The sequence below is a fragment of the Artibeus jamaicensis genome, unplaced genomic scaffold (genome assembly GCF_021234435.1).
Source record: "Artibeus jamaicensis isolate MK-2021 breed Jamaican fruit bat unplaced genomic scaffold, CSHL_Jam_final scaffold_3151, whole genome shotgun sequence".
In the NCBI taxonomy this organism is placed as follows: Eukaryota; Metazoa; Chordata; class Mammalia; order Chiroptera; family Phyllostomidae; genus Artibeus; species Artibeus jamaicensis.
This window is the reverse complement of record NW_026522037.1, coordinates 6695227-6714422: the sequence shown is the minus strand read 5'-3', so window position 1 is coordinate 6714422 and position 19196 is coordinate 6695227.

The following is a 19196-nucleotide window of genomic DNA, read 5'->3' as shown; positions in this document are numbered from 1 at the left end:
GCCCTCAGCGGCACCAGGTGTCCGAGGCGATGCCAGCTCTCCTCCTAAAGGCAGGTGTGGGCCAGAGTGAGCCAGTGGGTGAGGCGTGTTGATCTGGGCAAAGGGACACTGCGAAGAGGCAAGGCGGCAGAGGAAACGAGGGGACGGTGGTGTCCATCTTTTCTCCATCACTGCGGCGTCAGCCCCCACAGCCCTGCGTGGCGAAGGGTGGTCCATCACCTCTTGTGTTGCGCAGGATCCCGGCAACGAAGAGACCCGTCGTTTTCATGGATGGGGCGGAATAATCGCGGAACCGCGATTTTAGTTTGGGGTTTGGATGGCACGTTTGACTTGATCACGGCGACGGTTTTGTTTCTGCCTGAGAAGGATCTAACTTCGTGAGGCTTGAAACAGACACAGTTACCTGAATTGTATTTTGTGTGGGAAATACATATGCCAGCTGATTGTCCCGGCAGCTCTAGGAAATAGCGATTTTACAGGTGAGAAAACAGAGACTTGACTGCTCTTTCTCCACGTCCACCTGCTTGTGAGAGGGAGAGCAGAGAGAAAATCCAGGTCTTTCCGACCACAGTGCCCTTGAACCTGAACTCCCCGCTAACCTGCCCGACCCCCATCAGGAAAGCCTGTGCGTGGGGCCCTGACGTGGGTAGGTCACTCCGTTCTCACTGGTGAGGAGGGCCCCGTGGTTCCGACTCACAGGCGGAGTCCCCGGCACACGAGAGAGGAGAAAGCACTGCCTGAGTCACCCAGAGAGCATGTCGCTTGCCTGGGGTTCGGTCCCCAGGTCCTGACTGCAGGCCCGGCGGGGTGCGGCGGTGCCTTTCCAAGACCCCTGCACGTCAGGGCCATACGTGGGCTGATTTTCAAGAGTCTCAGCAGCCAAATCAGTGACTTCGTTTCACAACCACAGGTTCCTACCTTTTTTCAACCAAAGCTCATTAGGACAAGGAACGTGACTCGTGTTTGGGAAGAAGGTTGAGAGAGGAGCTCTTTGGAAGTCCCCAGGATTTTCTCATCCCCAGCGTGGGCTAGAGGGGTCATGACAACTGACTTTCATTGAAGAAGGAAGAGAGGAAATTTCATTTCTGCTCCCAGGGGTCAAATGTCACAATCCTCCTGACTCAGTCCTAACCAGCTGATCCATCACTGATCCTCTCTGGAGCTCCTATTGGTGCCCCCAAATCATGACGGGGCCCAAGGCGTGGTGGGCTCAGTCAGTTCGCCCTCCCTGGGCCCCATCCTCACAGGAAAGCCAGACTGGGAGAGGACTCAATTCTTCAGGCAACAAATATCCGTGACCTGGGAAATGGTGACCCCTGTGCCATGGGCTACAGATGGACAGAGAGTTACAGTCAGGACCCCTGATAACCAGCACTTATGTCCTAGTGGGCAAACAGGTACATCAGACCAGCTTTCAGACAGTGCCAGGTGTTAAGAAGGCAATAAAGCAGGAATATCGAGGGGGGTGGACATTAGAAGCAGAGGCCAGAGAAAGCTTCTGGAAGCCTGTCCACTGGGCAGGAGCCAGCCCTGGGAGGACCCAGTCACTTGGGCAGCGCCAGAGAGCCCTGGTTTGGGTGGTCGCTGCATTTGAGTTTCCGAGGAAGTCACGAAGACCTCCAGACTCTACTTTGCATCAAAAATGAGTCACAGTCACTCTTCCAGGGCCACCCTCCTACCCCCCTGTGCCCCAACCTCCTGCCACACCCACAATGGCCGTTTGTTTGACCAACAGAGAAAAGGTTTTTCCAAAATACACCTTGTGGAAAATCCCCAGGGGGAGGGAAGATTCCCCAGCTCCTCCAGCAAACAGCGGTCACCTTTGGGGGTTCAGGGCTTCCACAGGCTTGCAGCTGCTCTGAGAGCTGTGTCCCTGGAGTTCACCCCACAAAGTCTCTGCCTGCCCTTTGAAAATTCCGCAAGAGATGGGTTCTGATGGGGGAAATGGAGGCAGGAGGGCTTTGTTGCCAACGGAGGCCAGTCGGCATTCCCCGGGGGCAAAGGGAATGGGTGGCAACTGAACCCCTCTGTGCATGGCCTCAAACTGGATGTTTCAGTCCCAGGAGGAAGTTAGTCAAAGCCTCATTGCTGCAGCCCAGGACACTGGATCTCTGAGAGGCAGAGCAACTTCCTCAATATCACACAGCAAGGAGGTGACTGGGCCAGAGCTAATTACATTGGACGACATTAATCACTAATGTACCACTAGTGACATGTTAGTTCCATTAACCGAATGTGCAATTCCCTTACTAGGCTCCTTGTCAGTTGCCTGAGGGTTGCATGTGGTTTTGTGGAATTCTCTCCGTAAATTGGCCCTATTTTTGTCCAGCAAAGGAGCTCCAGACAAGTAAAGCAGCTGCCCCTCCTCCCAGCCTCCCCCACCTGGGCTGCTGAGTGATAAAATTAGGATTCAAACCCAAGCCCAACTGACGCCTTCTTTTGTTTTTGCTTTCCTCCAGAAAGAGAGTCTGGCGCCAACAGGAGAAAAAATGAAAATGTTCCTGTTTAAAAAAAAAAAAAAAGAGACCAAAAGACAGGCAAGTATATGCAAAACCAGACAGTGAACTGGGAATCGTGCTGGGGAGGAGGTGCTGGGAAGGGCCGGCTGCTCCGGCCACCTGGCCGCCGTGGAATGTGGATGGGAGATTAGATAGACCTGTTGTGCCATCTCAACTGCATGGTGGTGGTGCCTCTGTTCTGATAACGCGACAGAGCACCTTCAACTCTGAAAAACACTCGGTCAAGTGTGCAAAGGTACAAGGCCATGACACCCACCTTCTTCATGTGGTTCAGAAGCACATGTGCACGCATGTGTGCATATGCACACGTGTGTGCATGTGCGTGCGTGGAGAGAGAGAAGGGAAAAGGTGAATGAGGCAAAAATGTTAAGATTCTATGACTCTGATGGATATATTTACTTTTCTATAGGTGGAAGATTCCTCCCAAATAAGAAGTTAAAAAGAAGGAGGGGGAGAGAGAGAACTGCCAGGTATCATAATGTGTTTTATTCCCTGAGTCCTGCTCCCAGAATGGTTGGCCCTTGTCTGTGTCCTAACTCTTTCCCTCCACCTCAGCTCCCACCACAACTGATTCACTCCCTTAGTTTTATACCCAGATTTAAAGGCGTCGAGCTTTGTGAGCTACTTGTCACTCAGATTTGGAGGAGACCAAGCTCAAAATAGTCATAGGCACCCTCGGTGACTGGCTGCCCCATGCCGGGAGTGGCCATAAAAACCTTCCGTGCCTTGTCTCAGCTAATAGGCCTGATAGCCCCAACACCACAGAAGCTGGGTACCCTTACCACCCGCATAGAGACCTGGAAACCTGGGCACAGAGAGCATGGTGACTGGCCCCGAGTACATCAGCAAGTGAGTAATAGAGCTGGGCTTGAACCGAGGCAGGTTGGAGCCCGCAGCCCAAACTTGGCTTCTATAGACGCGATATTTTATACATATAAACGGTTTGCCCTCCCGGTAGAAGACTACGCTAGATATGGAATACTGTACCAGCTTGCCTGCTTCCTATGGGGCACACCTGACTTCCTCATGTCAACTCAGGGTCCCAGGCTCCACACTTAGGGGCTGGGACAGTTACCTCCTTCGCTGGAGAAGCATCTTTAGAAAGGTTTCGATGAGGAATGATTTCCTGCCGTGGGACATCAGCTGGCTTCTGAGCACTGTGGGAGTTTCAGGGGGCCATGGCAACTCCCCAGGTGCCATAATTACCATCGCCAGGTGTTCTGACTTTCCCAGGGCCACCTCTTGTCAAAGAGCCAGTCCACGGTCAGACCCCGCTCGGCAAAGGTGGGCTGGGAAAAGCTGAACTCTGGGGCTGACCGCTCACCTGGTCTGATCTTGCATTTCCCTGAAAGTGTCTGATTTTGTCTCACATTTGGGCAAATGCTCTTCCCTATGCCCAGAACGCCCCTTCCTCTAAATCTAATGTCTCTTGCTAAATTCTGGTTTATTCTTTTTGTCACAGCCTAGATGCTACTTCCTTCAGGATGCCTTCCCTGAATCCTAGACTAGAAGAGCTAACCCTCCTATGGGACCTCCAGGCACCCCGGTATTAGCTTTGGTTCGGTCCCTCTTAATCTCTTTTTAAAGGTCCATCTCTCTCCTCTTACAGGGTCTTTTCAGTTCCACGAAGCAGGGACTGTGTCTTGTTCCCCATTTATTGGCCATTGCCTAGCACAGAAAAATGACTTGGGACATTTGGTCCATGAATAGCTGCAGGAAAAACTAGAGAGGAATCTGAAAATGAATTTTCCTGGGCCATGGAGGGGCTTTGAGTTAAGCCCATGATCCTGTAATGTGAGAGACAGCTTAAGACTTAACTCGGGCTGGTCAAGCAGACCCGGTTTTGAATGCCAGATCGGCAACACTGTGCCTCTCGGCACGTGGTCTCGCTTCTCCACACCTCGGGTTCCTCATCCGGAAAATGCAGCTGGATGTGGGCTCTGACTCATGCTTTCGGTGTGAGCATCTGCACGTTAGATCTGTGGAGCTCTTGGTGCCGTCTCCAACCCTGGCAAACAGGTTGGGCCCTTATGATTCTGATTTGTTATATTGTTAGGATTACTATCATGATCGTAACTGTGCGAGCCATATTCAAAAGAAAGGAATCGTATGTAGACGTTCGGCCGGCTGCTGCCGTGAAAACCTAACTAAGCACCTGGATGTGTGATCGACCCTTTAACCATGTGCTGGACATACCGCAGCACATAGGGGTCTTGCCTCAAGCAGGCTCTCTAGCTCTGCAAACGAGATCTGTGCTTCTTTTGTCAAAGTCAGAACTTGATTCGGGCCAACTAAAACAGATCCGTTTCAAATTCTTGGCCCCTGGTGTCCGGAACCAAGACAGGCATGTCCTGCTAGAGCTGGTCAGGAACCCTAAGTCAGGTGAGAAAATTCTTGCCTGGGTCTTGAACGGACATGTCCCAGGCAAGTTCACCAGGAGAAAATGGGCTACCAGTTGCAGAGTCTTTGATTCTGTGGGTGTGAGGCTGCAGGGAAGGAGACCCACATGGGGAGAGGCACAGGGCCCGAGGTGAGGCAACAGACCTCAGATCTAGCCTCATCACCTTGGGCAAATTTCTTTACCTCGCTGTGTCCGTTTTTAACCCGAAAAATGGGACTATGAGAAGTATTTACCTCGGAGATGTTTGTGAGAGGATTAGATGAGCAGGTATTCGTAAAATGCTCTGAACTGTGTCTCATACTGACTGTTTATTAAATAAAGTTAATAACCCTGTGTGTCTATACCAAACAAGAAAGGAGATTATACATCTCAGTGCCTTAGGGTACATAGATGTGCGTATTTATTTCTGCATTTTTGTTTCAAAGATATCTGGTTAGGAGGGCGGAAAGAAAATTCCTTTGGTCATTCCTATGGGGGGAGAAATCAATAGGAATTTGAAAAACAGTTTGTAGCCCTTTCTGAAAAATCCCTAAAATTGATTTCACGAAGGTCCTTGACTTTCAAGTCCTGTGTTAAAGAAGACAAAAAGAAACACAGGCTTTTCTCTAAGCTTGAAGGTGAGATTGCATTTCCAAGAGTAATAGACTTTTTAAAACATTGTACCAGTTACAGCCAAGGCAAAGGTGTCCTACTTTATATAAGGGGCTCCTCAGATGTAGAATAAGGTAGAGCTAATTATAATAACAGGCGTCAAATACCATACCATTAAAAGGCACTTTAAAGAACTGGAAACATATTTGCATAACTCACCTGCCTTCCACACAAACCCCATTCCTTGTAACCACAGAATAAAGAGGGCAGGGTCCTGAATTAGGTGACTTCCATTATTCTGCGTGGGCTACTACTCACCAGTGAGCGACTTCCTGTTTCCAAGGCCTCACTGTTCCTGTCTATAAATGGCGATAACATTCCTTATTCCCTAATACTTGTGTCACATGTATTAATGGAGTGAGCTTGTGACACCCCTCACAAGGTGACAGACACGCATTGTTAGTAGTACTGCCTCACGCCATAATTGCGAAGATAGACTATGAGAATAAAACGTGAAAGTCGAGTTCAATGAAAGTGCCCTGAAAATTTCATATAAAGGGTGTATTATTTTAAATGAGATTTGTGTGTTAAGGAACGACTTACATTTCTATGTTAATGGCAGTAGGGTCATGTTTTTAAAAGGGACCTTGTTGGGGAAAGGGGCTGATTCCAGGTTTAGGGTAGGAAAGGCACAAGATAAGTCTGGAACGTCTTGTCAGCAAGAGTGCCATCAAAGACAACCAAGGCTGTGACGAAAGGTCTCGAAAGACAACTTGAAGAGGCTCCCACTTGCCTGAAATGGGACAACGTGAGCGTCAATGAGGATGTCGCTGAAAAGGATCAAAAAACATCAATTATCCTCAAGCCCGTAAGTTTATAAATGATACTGCAAATGGGATTACTTTTGGAAACTTCTAGAGAGAGAACTCATTTATTTTCAGAACTGATCAATGAAGGGGAGAAAAATCAAGCATTTCCTGCTTTTCCTATATGAACTGACCCTCTGCATAATCAAATAGGTAAATAAGAGAAGTTTCTTTGTCTAGCAGAATGCAGAAGAATGGCAGAATGCCGCCGTTCATGGATGGACAGATCTAGTCAACGGTCACCAGTGGTCACTTAGGCCGCCAAAGACACACAAGCACACATTATGTGCCTGGGAAGTAATCTTGCCCCTTCGGAGACCAAAACCAACAAAATGCAAAACCTTATGGAGCTTCCAGATCTAATCATCAGATTACAGAAAGTGCAAGGGGCAAGTGAAGACGAGAGGAGCCCAGCTGCAGAACAGCATTGGTAGGCGATACTTATTATTCCCAAAAGCCAGCCGACATCAGAACTGAGCATGTTCAAGCGATTCTTCCAGAAAAAGGCGGAAGGTCACACCGGGCTGAGCCGTGAAGGATGGGTATGAGGATGAGTATAACATGAGCAGAGTGGAGCAGGAGGACTCAGGACCGGGGTGAAGGGGAGGGGTGCCCAGGTTGCAGCACTGAAGAAGCTGCGGCTCTCAGGTGCCCGTCCTGCGCATGCAGGAGCCGGGGACTGAGGCTTCTTTACGTTTTGCACCCTGGGCGCCTTTCTCGCCTTGCCCTGGTCCCTGCCTGGTAAGGTGGCCTCCTCGTTTACATCCCTGGACCAGAACAGATGACGGAAAGGGCTGCGATCTTCTATGCTCTGGACACTGCACACCTGCCGATTCTGTCGAAGGTTTGACTTCTAGTCTCCCAACGCCTTTGCTCTCCATCCTGGTTCTGTGTCTGCCCTGCCGCCCCCACCACCACAAACACACAAGGACTCTGTCGGGCCGGCGCTGACCCATCCTGTCCTTGTCCAGCTGTTGTGTTAAGACTGGGAACACAACTTACACCTAATCTGAATGAGCTTTTTATTGTGTTTCTCTCAGCAACTCCTGCCATTGACTATCATTTTTTAGATCCTTATTTGTGAGCCAGGATATGAGCTCTTTCCCCAAGCCTTGCATTCATTCATTCCCCCATTCATTTCTTCATTCATAATATATTCCCAGAGCACCTGTTCTGAGCCAGGTCCTGCGCTGAAGGCACAGAAATGAATGACCTGTCTTTGCCCTTGAGAATCTAGGGCACAGCCCAAAGGAGGAAAAAGGCAGGTAAACAGCTGGCGACAACTCAGTGCGGTGAGTGTGAAGAATGTCAGTGCTGAGCACACAGCAGGGTGCCTGCACCCGCCTGCAGGGCCAGGGAAGCCTTCTGGAGGAGGTGGCAGGGGCGTTCGGATCAGAGTTGACCCGGGAGTGTGTGTCCTTGGATCTGGCACATGAGGCTCCTGTGTCTTCCTCCAAGCTGCTGTTGATCAGCCTGCGGACAGGCCCAAAGCTAAGCCTGCCCCATCCAGGACACCATTTCCATCTGAGAGGGAGCGTCACCCTGATGAATGCCCAGGGGGTCCCCTGACAGGGAGGGCGGGGGGCTGTGTGCAGGTAGAGGAAGGCAGCCCGGGCAGTCTCAGCCTGCTGCTCTCTGCACCCCGCCCCCCGTTTGGTCTGGAGTGGGGCGCATGACCCGAATACAGCCGGACGGGCCCTGGGAGGGGTTAGGGTCTGTTTCTCTGCTTCTCCCCCTCCTTCATCCGGACCTGTTGACGGCCTCCCTTTAGCCTGAGGATGCAGGAGAGGGAACGTGACTAGTCCGCAGGCAAAAAGCCAGTCAAGGACAAGAAGAGACTGATATGCAGGGCCCCAGACTCAGGAATGTCCGTCAGCAGATTTCTGTTGAGAACCTTCCCAGTTCCCGCTCCAAGAAACTTACTAAATTAAGTCAAATTCTGTGGACAAGCTGCACTGCTTCGAGTTGGGAGCCTCTTGAATGAGAAAACAGCGCCCCCTGCTGTCACTCCTGCTTGCAGACAGACTTGCTGTAGAGCTCGGGGCCTGAGCTGTGCCCGGGAGGGCTGGACTGGGGGAGTGAGATTTCATTTTCACTCCCTCACTGAGCTTCTGGAAGAAGTCCAGCCAGAGCCACTCTTCACTGCCTTTATTAGTTTGTTGATTTGCTTGATTTCAAATGACCTTACTGCTAAGGATTTGGGGATACTGTCCGATTTATGATTAGCATTAATTCTCATAATAACAACAATGACTAATTATCGAACACTGACATGTTAAGCACTTCCATGCATTTTTGTGTGACTGTTATTGCCCCCCTTTTGTAGATTAAGAAGCTGAAGACTCGGTTCACTCGGTATAAATTAAGTTTTATTCAACAACTGAATATGCATAATTTAATCGTTGTTTATCCATGCGTTCACTCAGCACACTTGTGTTTTGGCACCTGCCGCGTCTGGCTCAGGCTCCAGAGGTGCCATGAGGAGTGAGGCCTGTGCCTCTGGGAAGTCGTACAGAGTGAGGAGGAGGAACGGGAGGAGGAAGAAGGAACGTCTGCTGATGGAGCATTCTCCCTGTGCCGCTCTGCCCGTGCCTTAACTCACGCTGTCTCATCTGACCCTCCATCGGTCTTGGCAGGTAGGTGCTTATATGCCCATTTGGCAGATGAGGAAAACTGAGTCTCAGAGGCGTCGGATTACTCGCCTAAGACAGTGCAGCTGAGTGGTGAAGCAGCTGGGATTTAAACTCCGTTCTTCCTGATGCCGGCGCCCTATGTTTGACAGTATGTCTTAGCAGAAACTCTCTTTTGGTTTACAGTTTATTGGCCTAGGAGGGGATCAGGAAGATAGAATGAGCAACTCTGCCCAAGGCAGGGCGGTTAGTTTGCTAAAACAGTTGGTGATCTTTGCATTCTGTCGATCATTTGTTTGCTCAGTCATCCAGTGAGCCCAAAAATGTTTACTGAGCACTTACTATGTGTTAGGCATCTCACCGGGAACCATGGAAAGGGTGACGGACAAGCTAGCGTGATGATACCTGCCTTGATGCGGCTGATAGTTTGGGGGTCCAGGGAAAGTCTGGCATTAAATGATGAATCTCCCAGTAAACTCTCCAGCTGGGCTCAGGTGCTTGGACGAAAGAGAAAGAGCAGGTGTTACAGGAATCCCAGGAGAGCCGTAAAGAATGAAGCGTGCTGGGAAGGCCGGGCTGAGGAAGTCACATTTGAGCAGCCTCTGGTAGCTGAGGAGCAGAGGGCTAAACAGAGAGAGGACGGAAAGAGGCGCCGCTGGGCAGGAGGAAAAGCATATCTGACACTTTGAGGTAGGAAGCAGGTGGGAGCAGGAATGTTGTGTAAAGGAGATACGGGGAGAAGCTGCGGCCGGGAAGGAGGTGAGGCCGGGGGCCTGGGAGCAGTCCAGTGAGGCTGGGACTTGGGCCTGGCGCAGTGCTTCTCACACCGGCTGTGGGAAGCTTACGTTCTGTTTTGTTTCTCTGCTCCCTCGCACACCAACGCTTTTGGAAAATGCAATAAAAATGAAAATTAAAAAAGCAAAGTTATACAAAATAATAGCACACGCTTATTACTAAATTTATAAAGAGACATAAAGTCACTCTGTCAAATTGCTATTTTTATACTCGTCTCACGGAGGACCAGTAACGGTTTACAAACGAGCACCTGCCAGGGAGCACCCTCTGAGGAGCACTGCCTAGCACCTCAGGGGCTGTTGTCTCTCCGTCTGGAAGATATAAGTAACGTTCAGCCAGGGGACACAGGGAAATGACAGGAGAAGAGGGCACGCAGGGCAAAGCAGAGCTGAGTCCAGCAGCGTGAGGGGTCTGGGGAAGGGTGGATGATGGGGTGGGTGGGCTGAGAGGTGAGAGGCGGGGCTGGCGGGGGGGCAGGCTCAGGCACGATGGAGAACGAACCCAGCAGTGACAACTGTGCAGAGGAGACACTCGCCAGGGTTATGGCTGTCTTCTGAGGGCTGTAGGGCGGGCAGGGGCGATTTCACCTGCATAAACCGTCAAATCCTTTTTTGCTCATCTTATTGGCCAATCTCAGCACAGCACCCGCCCCCCCCAAAAAAAAAGAAGAAAGAAAAGAAATTAGCATTTGATTAGATCAATACTTAAGGGCAGCCATCTATAATTCGAAAGCTCAGAAATGCAATCACTGAAGAACTTTAATCAGCAGGAGGACCCTACACTTGCTACTAACTATTAGACCCAATCATGGGTATCTTAGAAATATGCGTTTTATCTTCCGGAGCATGTGAGAAGCTCCTCCAGGGGGAAAGAATAAAATCTTAAGTGGAATGGAAAGACACTTCCATTTCCAAGTCCTGGGTCCCAGGGTTTGACACAGTGTGTTCACAAATGCGGAAACGCAGCCCAGAGCTGCTCACACAGGGCGCCTGAGTTCACACAGCTAAGTAAACGGCAGGTGCAGGATTCCGACCCAGATCTGACCAAGCCCAGAGCTTAGACTGCTTCCCACTAGTTCTCATACTCCTGGGGCCCAGCCACGCTGCATGCTGACCACCTGGGACCCCTGGGGCCTTGGTGGGTGAGGTGGGGGAGTTAAAGGTCCCTGGGGCAGGACTAGGGGGGGGCCTGGTGGGGAAATATTGCCTATCACCAACAAATTCTCCTTGGCTGGGATCCAAACACAATGACAAACAAGCTTTTGAAATTTTTGGTTACAGTAGAAATAAAAATCCATCTAGTTGGGTAACTTGAAGAGGGCTTATTAATGAGCCAGTATACAGAGCTGTGAGCAAGAATGGTTCAAGAAGAAAGTTATGGGGCAGAAGCCCCCCATGACTAAAAGCAACAGGCGACCCTTCCCAGCCCTAGTATAATGGGGTGGGGCCAGAGAACAGTCACCAGAATCTGGAACAAGAGGTCCCTGGGGAGCCTGGTGGACAGGAGCTGTGACTTTCAGAGGAGGTACCACCAACCTCAAATGCCCAGCGTAGGGAGCGGGGAAGAAATAGGCCTTTGCTCAGAGATCTGGCTCAGAGGCAGCCCTTGTTGGAGGCTTTGCTTCTCAGGCGAAGTTCCCTGGATGCCCGGCTTGGCCAAGCCAGGGCAGGGAGAGGAGGTGGCCAGGAAGGGAGCAGAGAGACTCAGGACTCCATTACAGCCCCCTTCAAGTGAAGCTGCTTTGCAGACAGCCTGACCTTGACCCTGGGGGGGGGGGGGCGGTATCTGCAGGCCAGACCAGCTCAGAGCAGTGGAACCCTCTTCCCTCTTCCCTCATCCCTGTCGGACTGGAGGGAGGTATTCTCCGGACCTGGAAACCTTGAAAAATAACCTTTGGCAAGCCACTCAGTATTTCCAAGCCTCTGTCTCCTCACTTGTGAAAAGAGGGCATTGCACTGCATGGTTTTGCAGCACCAGGCAATGCTGGGTAGAAGCAGCCCCGGGCTGCAAAAGCCAGGCAGCTGCAAGTTCAAATCCTCTGCACTACCAGTGCCCGGCCGACCTTGCACCCACCAAATCGCTGGGTCTCAGCTTCCCCACCTGGAAGATGGGATGATGAGGTCTACCCAGGCCAGTCATGACGTGTAAACAATGTATGGAAAGAATCCTTGGGCACCCGGTGCTCTCTGCGTGTCTAGTCCTGCCCTCGAAGGCATTCTGCAGGAAGGGTCAAGAGAACAGGCCATGAGGGAGGGACAGCAGAACTCTGAAACCAGCTCCACCACTTTCTTTGGGAGTCACTTCAGTTCTAAGCCTCCGCCTTTTTACGGGAGGTGAGGGTGGCTGGGGTGGGGCCGGAATGGTGGAGGGTACGTGCAGACAACTGGGCTTGAATAACGATAAGAATAATTTAAAAAAAGAACACAGATAGAGGGTGACAAAGTGGCCTGGCCTGTACGATTGTTGCCGGAATCAAATGAAATGACGCCTATGAAACTCTTTGAATATCTTTCCCACCCCTGACCCCCCCATCCCTTCAGCTATAATATGCTGCAGCTTTCCAGAATGTTCTCTAAGATTTTCTCAGTACTTTGAGTTCAAAAGAGCAACATGGGGCTGGTTAAACAGAGCTGTGTGGGAATCGTCACACTAGCAGGACGGTTTGCATTAAGCCTGAAACCAAGCCTCCCTTTGCCCTGGGTAACTTGCGCCCAAGGTGGAAAACCACGCGCCCAGCAAAGTCAGACAAAAACCAGCCATGCAACAAGAACCTGCATTTACCTCAGCTCCCTAGAAGGCCACCGACCACAGGGCTGCTGTCCCCAACCCTCAGCATCTCAATGGATTGCCCTAACTGCTTTCTCAGCCCCTGGTGAGTCTTGGCATGAAGCAAAAGAAATTCGAAGGGAGCAGCTAATTTAAATGAATAGCTTTGGCAAAATGAGCTCCCTCCCACCCCCCCACTGAAGAGCTGGGAGAAGACAGTGGCAGCTCCCATTTAGAGGCTGGAGTCAGGAGGGTTGTTTATGGTACTGGGGGGGGGGGGGCAAGCGTTGCTATAGCAGCAAGTAACTTAGCAACAGTTTTGAACAAGCGGCTTGAGTTTACATAATGGGGATTACATGGGTACTCTCTGGAAGGGTTCACATAAGAACTCCTTGTCTCTCCTTTTCTTAAACATAGGGATATTTGAAGGAATCACCCTCTATCAGACACTGTGTGATGGGAGTTGGAGCAGAGCGGGGAGAGGCTGGAGGGCTTTGTGCACAGAAGTTGCATCCTTGTGGGGACCTCACAGGCAATATTTTGTTGCTCTTTTTCCGTCATTTCCTGAGTCTTCCATGATGGTTTTGGTAACTAGGAAAGATTTATGTTAAAAATAATAAATCGAATATGATAAGATACAAGCCTGGAAATGTTAGAATGCGCTGGATCAAAATTGGAGCTGGTGTCTGTGGCCTCGAAGAGGGTTGAGCTGGTCCTGGTGAAGGGACAGCCCATGGGGGCTTTGCCCACCACCGTCCCCTGGCAGTTGCTGGCTTTGACCATGGCCATGTCAGTGAGTGGCACCGGCCAGCCGAGGGCAGCCCCTGAACCTGCCATCTGTCCTAGGGGTGGAGGCAGGGAGCCCCCGCCACTCCCTGCTCCCCGCTCTCCGCCTCATCACCACTTGGCTCTGCGGCACGCGTCGGGAGAGACTCCCAAGGTGAAAGCCATGTTTTTCTGTGAAAAGTAGCCATCAGGTAAGGACAGAAAAGGTCCGCAGTGAATGTGGGATGTGAGGGTTTCCCCCCGGGAATCTCATGACTTTGGAGCAGAAAAGATTTGAGGGATGGCCCATGCTGGCCAGTTATTTACTGTTATCGTGTGACTTGGATTATTCACGAAGGTCTGAGGATTTGTTTCTCTAAGATGCATTTTCCAGTGACCAGTATATTTGTTTGTGGGGTGGGAGTAGGGGTGTTGAGGAGGTGGGGGGGGCTTTCCAGGGGAAAATCTAAGACAGCAAAACCCTCAGCGTGCATCTACTGAGCTCCTGTATGCTGGGCATCTGTTTTAAGGACCTCGTAGCTGGACAGTAAATATTTAAGCAACTCTCATATGGTGCACTATGTTCATGAACAATATAACATAGTGGAGAAGGGAAATACCATATGCCATCCCCAAACATGCCTTTTTGGCACAAGAATTATTTTAAGCGGATTGTTTTTGAGAAGCTGCAGCCCCTTCTCCTGCAGCAACTGCAGGAGAAGCTATGAAAACAGAGCGGAGGGAAAGCTTTGTCCTCATCTGTAAGTATCTCCCTGTCTGTGTCCTGGTGAGGTTCTGCCTTAAATCTGCATCGCAAACCTTACCCTTGTTTACTGGGCTTTCCTGCGCCCTCCTTAACTGGCCTCCTCTCACCTCACCTGCCCAACACCTTCCTTCTGTTTTCAGTTTAGCAGAAGATGGGATTGAAGCTGGTGGCTCGGGTCATCTGGGGGAATTACTCAGTTTCTCGGGTGTCACGTGTTCACGAAGTAGGCATGTTGTGAAAAACAAGACAATGGACCCAAAATGGACTCCCTTATGCCACGCCTCATGGCACCAAAACGAGACTTAATTACATGTGGGCTTTCCCAGAAATGGAATCTTAAACTGGTCAGGAATCTCCTGATCAGCACTAGTTGGGTCATCTGCTTGGTAGGCCCCCGTTGTCCACTAGAAGAAAGTAATAAGTAATAACCAACCCACCTTTTTCGTTGTTTTTTTTTTTTGTTTTTGTCCTGGTGTAGCTTCCTTGTTCCTGCTCTCTGCCTCTGAAGTCTTTCATCTGGTTCAGCTCCTCAGAGCTCCTTCCTATCTGATAGATTAGATGCTGCTGATTCACAAATCACTGAATACAGCCAGTAAGATCTTCATAAGGCATTCAGTTGAATTTGACTTTTTCACAATGTTAATAAACTTTTCCTTTTTCTTTTGTTAATCTGTCTTTGATTATGGGACTCTCAGCCAATGGCTTAGAAGAAGAGAGGGATAATTATGTTTCCCCTCCTCCTGTGTGTGGCTGAACAGCACACGGGTTCCAATTTGCCTCTGGATCCAGTTCTGCAAGTAACCGGCTCTGTGACCTTGAGCCCTTGGCTCAGCTAATAAAAGTGAGCAGGGCAGTCAGGGTTTGAGGTCGTGTGCATAGGATCCCAGAGCCTAGGTTCCTCACGTCAAACAGGTTTGGACTGGAATGGAAGGACTTGGAGGTTTCTGGAATATCTTCAGGCACCTCTGCCCCACCTGGGCGCCCGTCTGACTCAGCTGCGGAGTCACCCTGCACAGAGTCCTTTCCACTGCCCACGGGCCCCCCGGGCCCCAGACCCCAGGCTGCTGCGTTCAGGGCACTTTGTTTGCCTGGGCTCTCCCACCTGTCTCCTTCTTTAATTTGTCAGAGCCGTGCATTGAGCAGAAACCAGATCCGATTTATTAATTCCATTCCAACTCCACCATCGTACCCAGAGGCTTGGAAGCGCACATGCTGTAAATCACAAAGAAGAAGAATAAGAAAATGAGCTCTCTGTTGAAAGCTGCCATAGGGGACATCTGTCAGCTTGTCAGGGACCCCCCAGGGAGCCAACTTCTTTCCTCGTTCCCGATTAAACCACAGGAGAGGAGTCAGTGACAGCTCTGTGACCACGTGGGGAGAAATCCCCAACCCCAGCCCCAGCCCCGGTCTTGGCTAGCCACGAACCATTACCTTTTCTACCCAGGCAGGGAATCACTATTTTAACACTCCAGGTCCTTTGCGCGGATGATACAATCTCCAAAGCAGCCCCCTTAAGTATGAACTCAAATTATCCTCATTTTACACCCGAGGACGCTGAATACGCAGAGAGGATGTGTAACTCTGTGATGTGTAGCCTGCGAGCTGAGGAGGGAGGGTTTAGATCCGGAGCCACAGCCTTCCACAGCCTGTAGGCTTTTAACTCCGCAAGGCTGCTAGAAGCTTCTAGATCCTTTCTGCAAGTCTGCTTTGAGCATCCCAGCAAAACATCCCAACACTGTGGTCCCCTGGGGCAAAGGACAAATAAGCCAGTGGGATCCTTGCCTCCCATAGACAGCCCCACTGCTGGCCCCCTGCTGAGAAAGACGACGGTGGGCTTTTTATTCACTAGCTGACACTGCCTGGTTCTCGCTCTGAGCCAAGCACTGGCCTGAGTATGGACAGTGCAAGCTCATGGTCGAGCAGGAAAGAAAGACCAGGAAACATACTGCAAACACTCTGAATGTAGGGGATACCCCGAGAGGATGAGGGGGAAGGGTTGCTGAGTCAATTCCCCGTGTGGTCTCAGAAACCCTACAGGTTAGTAGGCGTATGGCCTTGCCACCTCCCAGCTGAAGGATCTCAAGTTCAACCCACAGCCTCTCTGAGCCTCAATTTCCTAGTGCACAACGTGGAGATAATGCTGTTGTGTGAAACTCTTGACAGTTAAATGAGATAATGAAGGACTTGCCTAAGGTCCCTTCCTTCCATCACCACGGATCACCCCTCCCCAAGTCTGTGTGGATTCCACCTACTAAATACTTTTGAATCTCATTTCCGCCTCTGCTGCCACCCTTTTAAACCAGGCACTGCTTTCTCTGACCCTGATTCTCACGTCCGACTCCTGACTCGCCTGCCTGCGTCTATGCACTCCTGCTCTCTCACCCATCTCCACCGTGAAGCCAGGGGCGCCTTTCGGAACCACCAGTGTGATCGTATGGACCACCACCATGCCCATCCCCCACCTGCTTAAGAGTCCTTAGCGGCTTCCCACAGGGGTCAGGAGAGACCCGAAGCCTTGGCACCATCTCCATGGCCCTGGCACAGTCCGGCTCCGTCCCCCCTCCTGCCCTAACCAGCCGCACCCCACTCCCTGCACCCCAGCGGGGCTGGGTGTTGTTTCAGACCCTCCTGTCTGCCAGTCTCTCCCTTTAGCCTGCTGTTCCCTCTGCCTGGAAGGCTCTTTTTCCTGATGTCCCTTCCTCCAGGAAGCCCTCCCTAAAACTTTCCCCCCACAAGTCACATGCCCCACTATGTTACACATCCTTCCCGGACGGTGCCTAATTAGGTTATCACTTCTTGTGTATTTGTGCCATTTATGGGTTTCCGTCCACCTCTTCCCCCCAGGCCCTGTGTTCTGGGACAGCGAGAGGCCTGCGGATTGCACTCCCTGCTCTGTGCCCAAAATGCGGCGTCTGACAGATGAGAAAATCAAGAAAGATTGGTTACATGCAGGTACTCGGTAAGTTTTTAAAACGCGAGTTCCATGTTGCTTGCCTAGGGCAAGTTCAAAGACATTTCCGTTTTGTTGCTGATTCAATGGAATAAACAGTTTGTTGCAGTCCTCAAACCAACAAATTCAGTGCAGCCTTTTAGATTTCTCCCCGTACGAGAAAGAGTCGGCAGAGGGCCCCAGAGGAGCAATTATTGAAGTCACGATGGGGGAGAAAAGAGTGATGGGGAGCGCTCAGGCCTGTCCCCACATCTGTCTGCCCCTGAGCTGCTCAGAGAGAACACCACCAGCGTAAGGTGGTGAGGCTCTGGCCGGCCATGTCCACACCCCTTCTGATCTGGCCTCAGGGAACACAGCCGTCACCTGGCAGCAGACCAGAGCCCCGAGTAGATACTCTAACAGCAATCCCCTGCTTGGCGCCTCAATTTGTCAGTTTCACGCTGACGAATTTGTAATCAAGAGCTGGCACTGTTGGGGGGGGTGCGTGTTGCATCGTGTTAGGGAAGCTCTGCTTTCTTTGGGGCCACTATTCATGTGCCGGTGAGTAGTCTTATTTCCATTTTCATTTTCGAAGCATCTGTCCCTTGGCGACGCCAAGCCTGTGGTCTGGAACCCACGGCTGTGTTGTGTGTTTGCGCACTACGCTCGCTTGTAATTGACAAATTTAAATTCTGGTCATATTTCATTTATTACGCAGACCCGGGGGAAAAAAATCCTTGGCGAAAACCTAATTACGGCGAAAGTGCCACAAGGTAATTGCTGTGCAAGAACCTCCAGCAACGGCAGGGCTGAATATTTCATCCGGCCGTAAAATGATTATGCTGACAAGACTCCGAAAAATAATAAAATCTGTTTAATAAAAAAGAAGCAAAATATCAGTGTTTTTACACACAAAGTATTAAAACATCCTTCATTTTGGACAGATCCTGAGTCATTTGATTCTTGTTTGAATGATGATCCACCACCAAGATAGTTTTTTAGGGTTTTTTTTTGTTCTTGTTTTTAAATCAGAGACCAGAGTTTCGTTATCTTGCGCACACCACACAGGCTGCTTTGAAGCTCTCAGGCTGGTTGCTGCCTTTCTAAAACAGCTGTTAAACTGCTTCTTGGATCTTTGGTCCGTGTGCCAGAATCAGAAAACAGAGCTGAGTGGGGGGACTCCCAACGTTCGGATTGCTGCGGTTTATCCACATTCTGCTCAGACAGCTGGGGGCCGGCCCTCCTGCAGGGGCCGAGAAGCCCTCAGCTGTCAGAGCTTTGCTGAGAGTCCAGCAGAGTGGCAGCTGCTCATACACACCTCGGTCTCCTTTGACTCTCCAGCATGCCGCTGTAACAGGCCAAGTCGCCCATTCGTAAGATTTATCGGGCATTTGCCATGTGCAAATAAAAAGGCTAGGAAACAGAAGAAATAAAGACCTAAATTAGGAAGAACCTGAAGCCGGAACGTCCATCTCCTTCCTCCCACCTCCAAGAGTGAAGCAGGTATTCACTGAGTCTATTTGCAGCCATGTTGGGGGCTGAGGCCAGGGATAAGACTTTCCTCTCCTAAGTGAACCTTCAGTGGATCTGATTTATGCTTGAAAATGATACACACAGTCTAGTGTATGGAATACATATACATGTGTATAATTTTAAAGATCGACCAAATTCTGGCATTGGTAGCCATTAAGAGAAGTTTCCATGATGGTCACCCATTTGAGACATGGAGAAGTTGCCAATGGAGCTAGAAGTCAGCCCCAGATTCCTCAGTCCGTGGAGGTTAAAATGGAAGGAGGAGGAATTTAAAATGCAGGTTCCAGGAGCCCCGGCACTCAACCAGAGGCGCTGGGCCCCAGCACCTGCATGTTCCCAAACTGCCTGAGAAATTGTGCGTTATAATATTTGAGAGTCGCTACTTTAAAGTGATTGATGTGGTACCACCCTGAGAAACACCCTGGAGAGTTTAACAAATAGAGAGGAAGGTTGGGACTAACGTTACAGCGAGGCCAAATAAATGACTGCAAAGAAATAAAATCACCCATACATCTCACTTCGAGGAGATAACCATTGTTAACATTTTGGTGTTTTTTCCCCCAACCTGCTCATATGCACATATACATTCTTTTTTCATTACAGAAGGTGAACACACACTGATAACCCATTGTAAC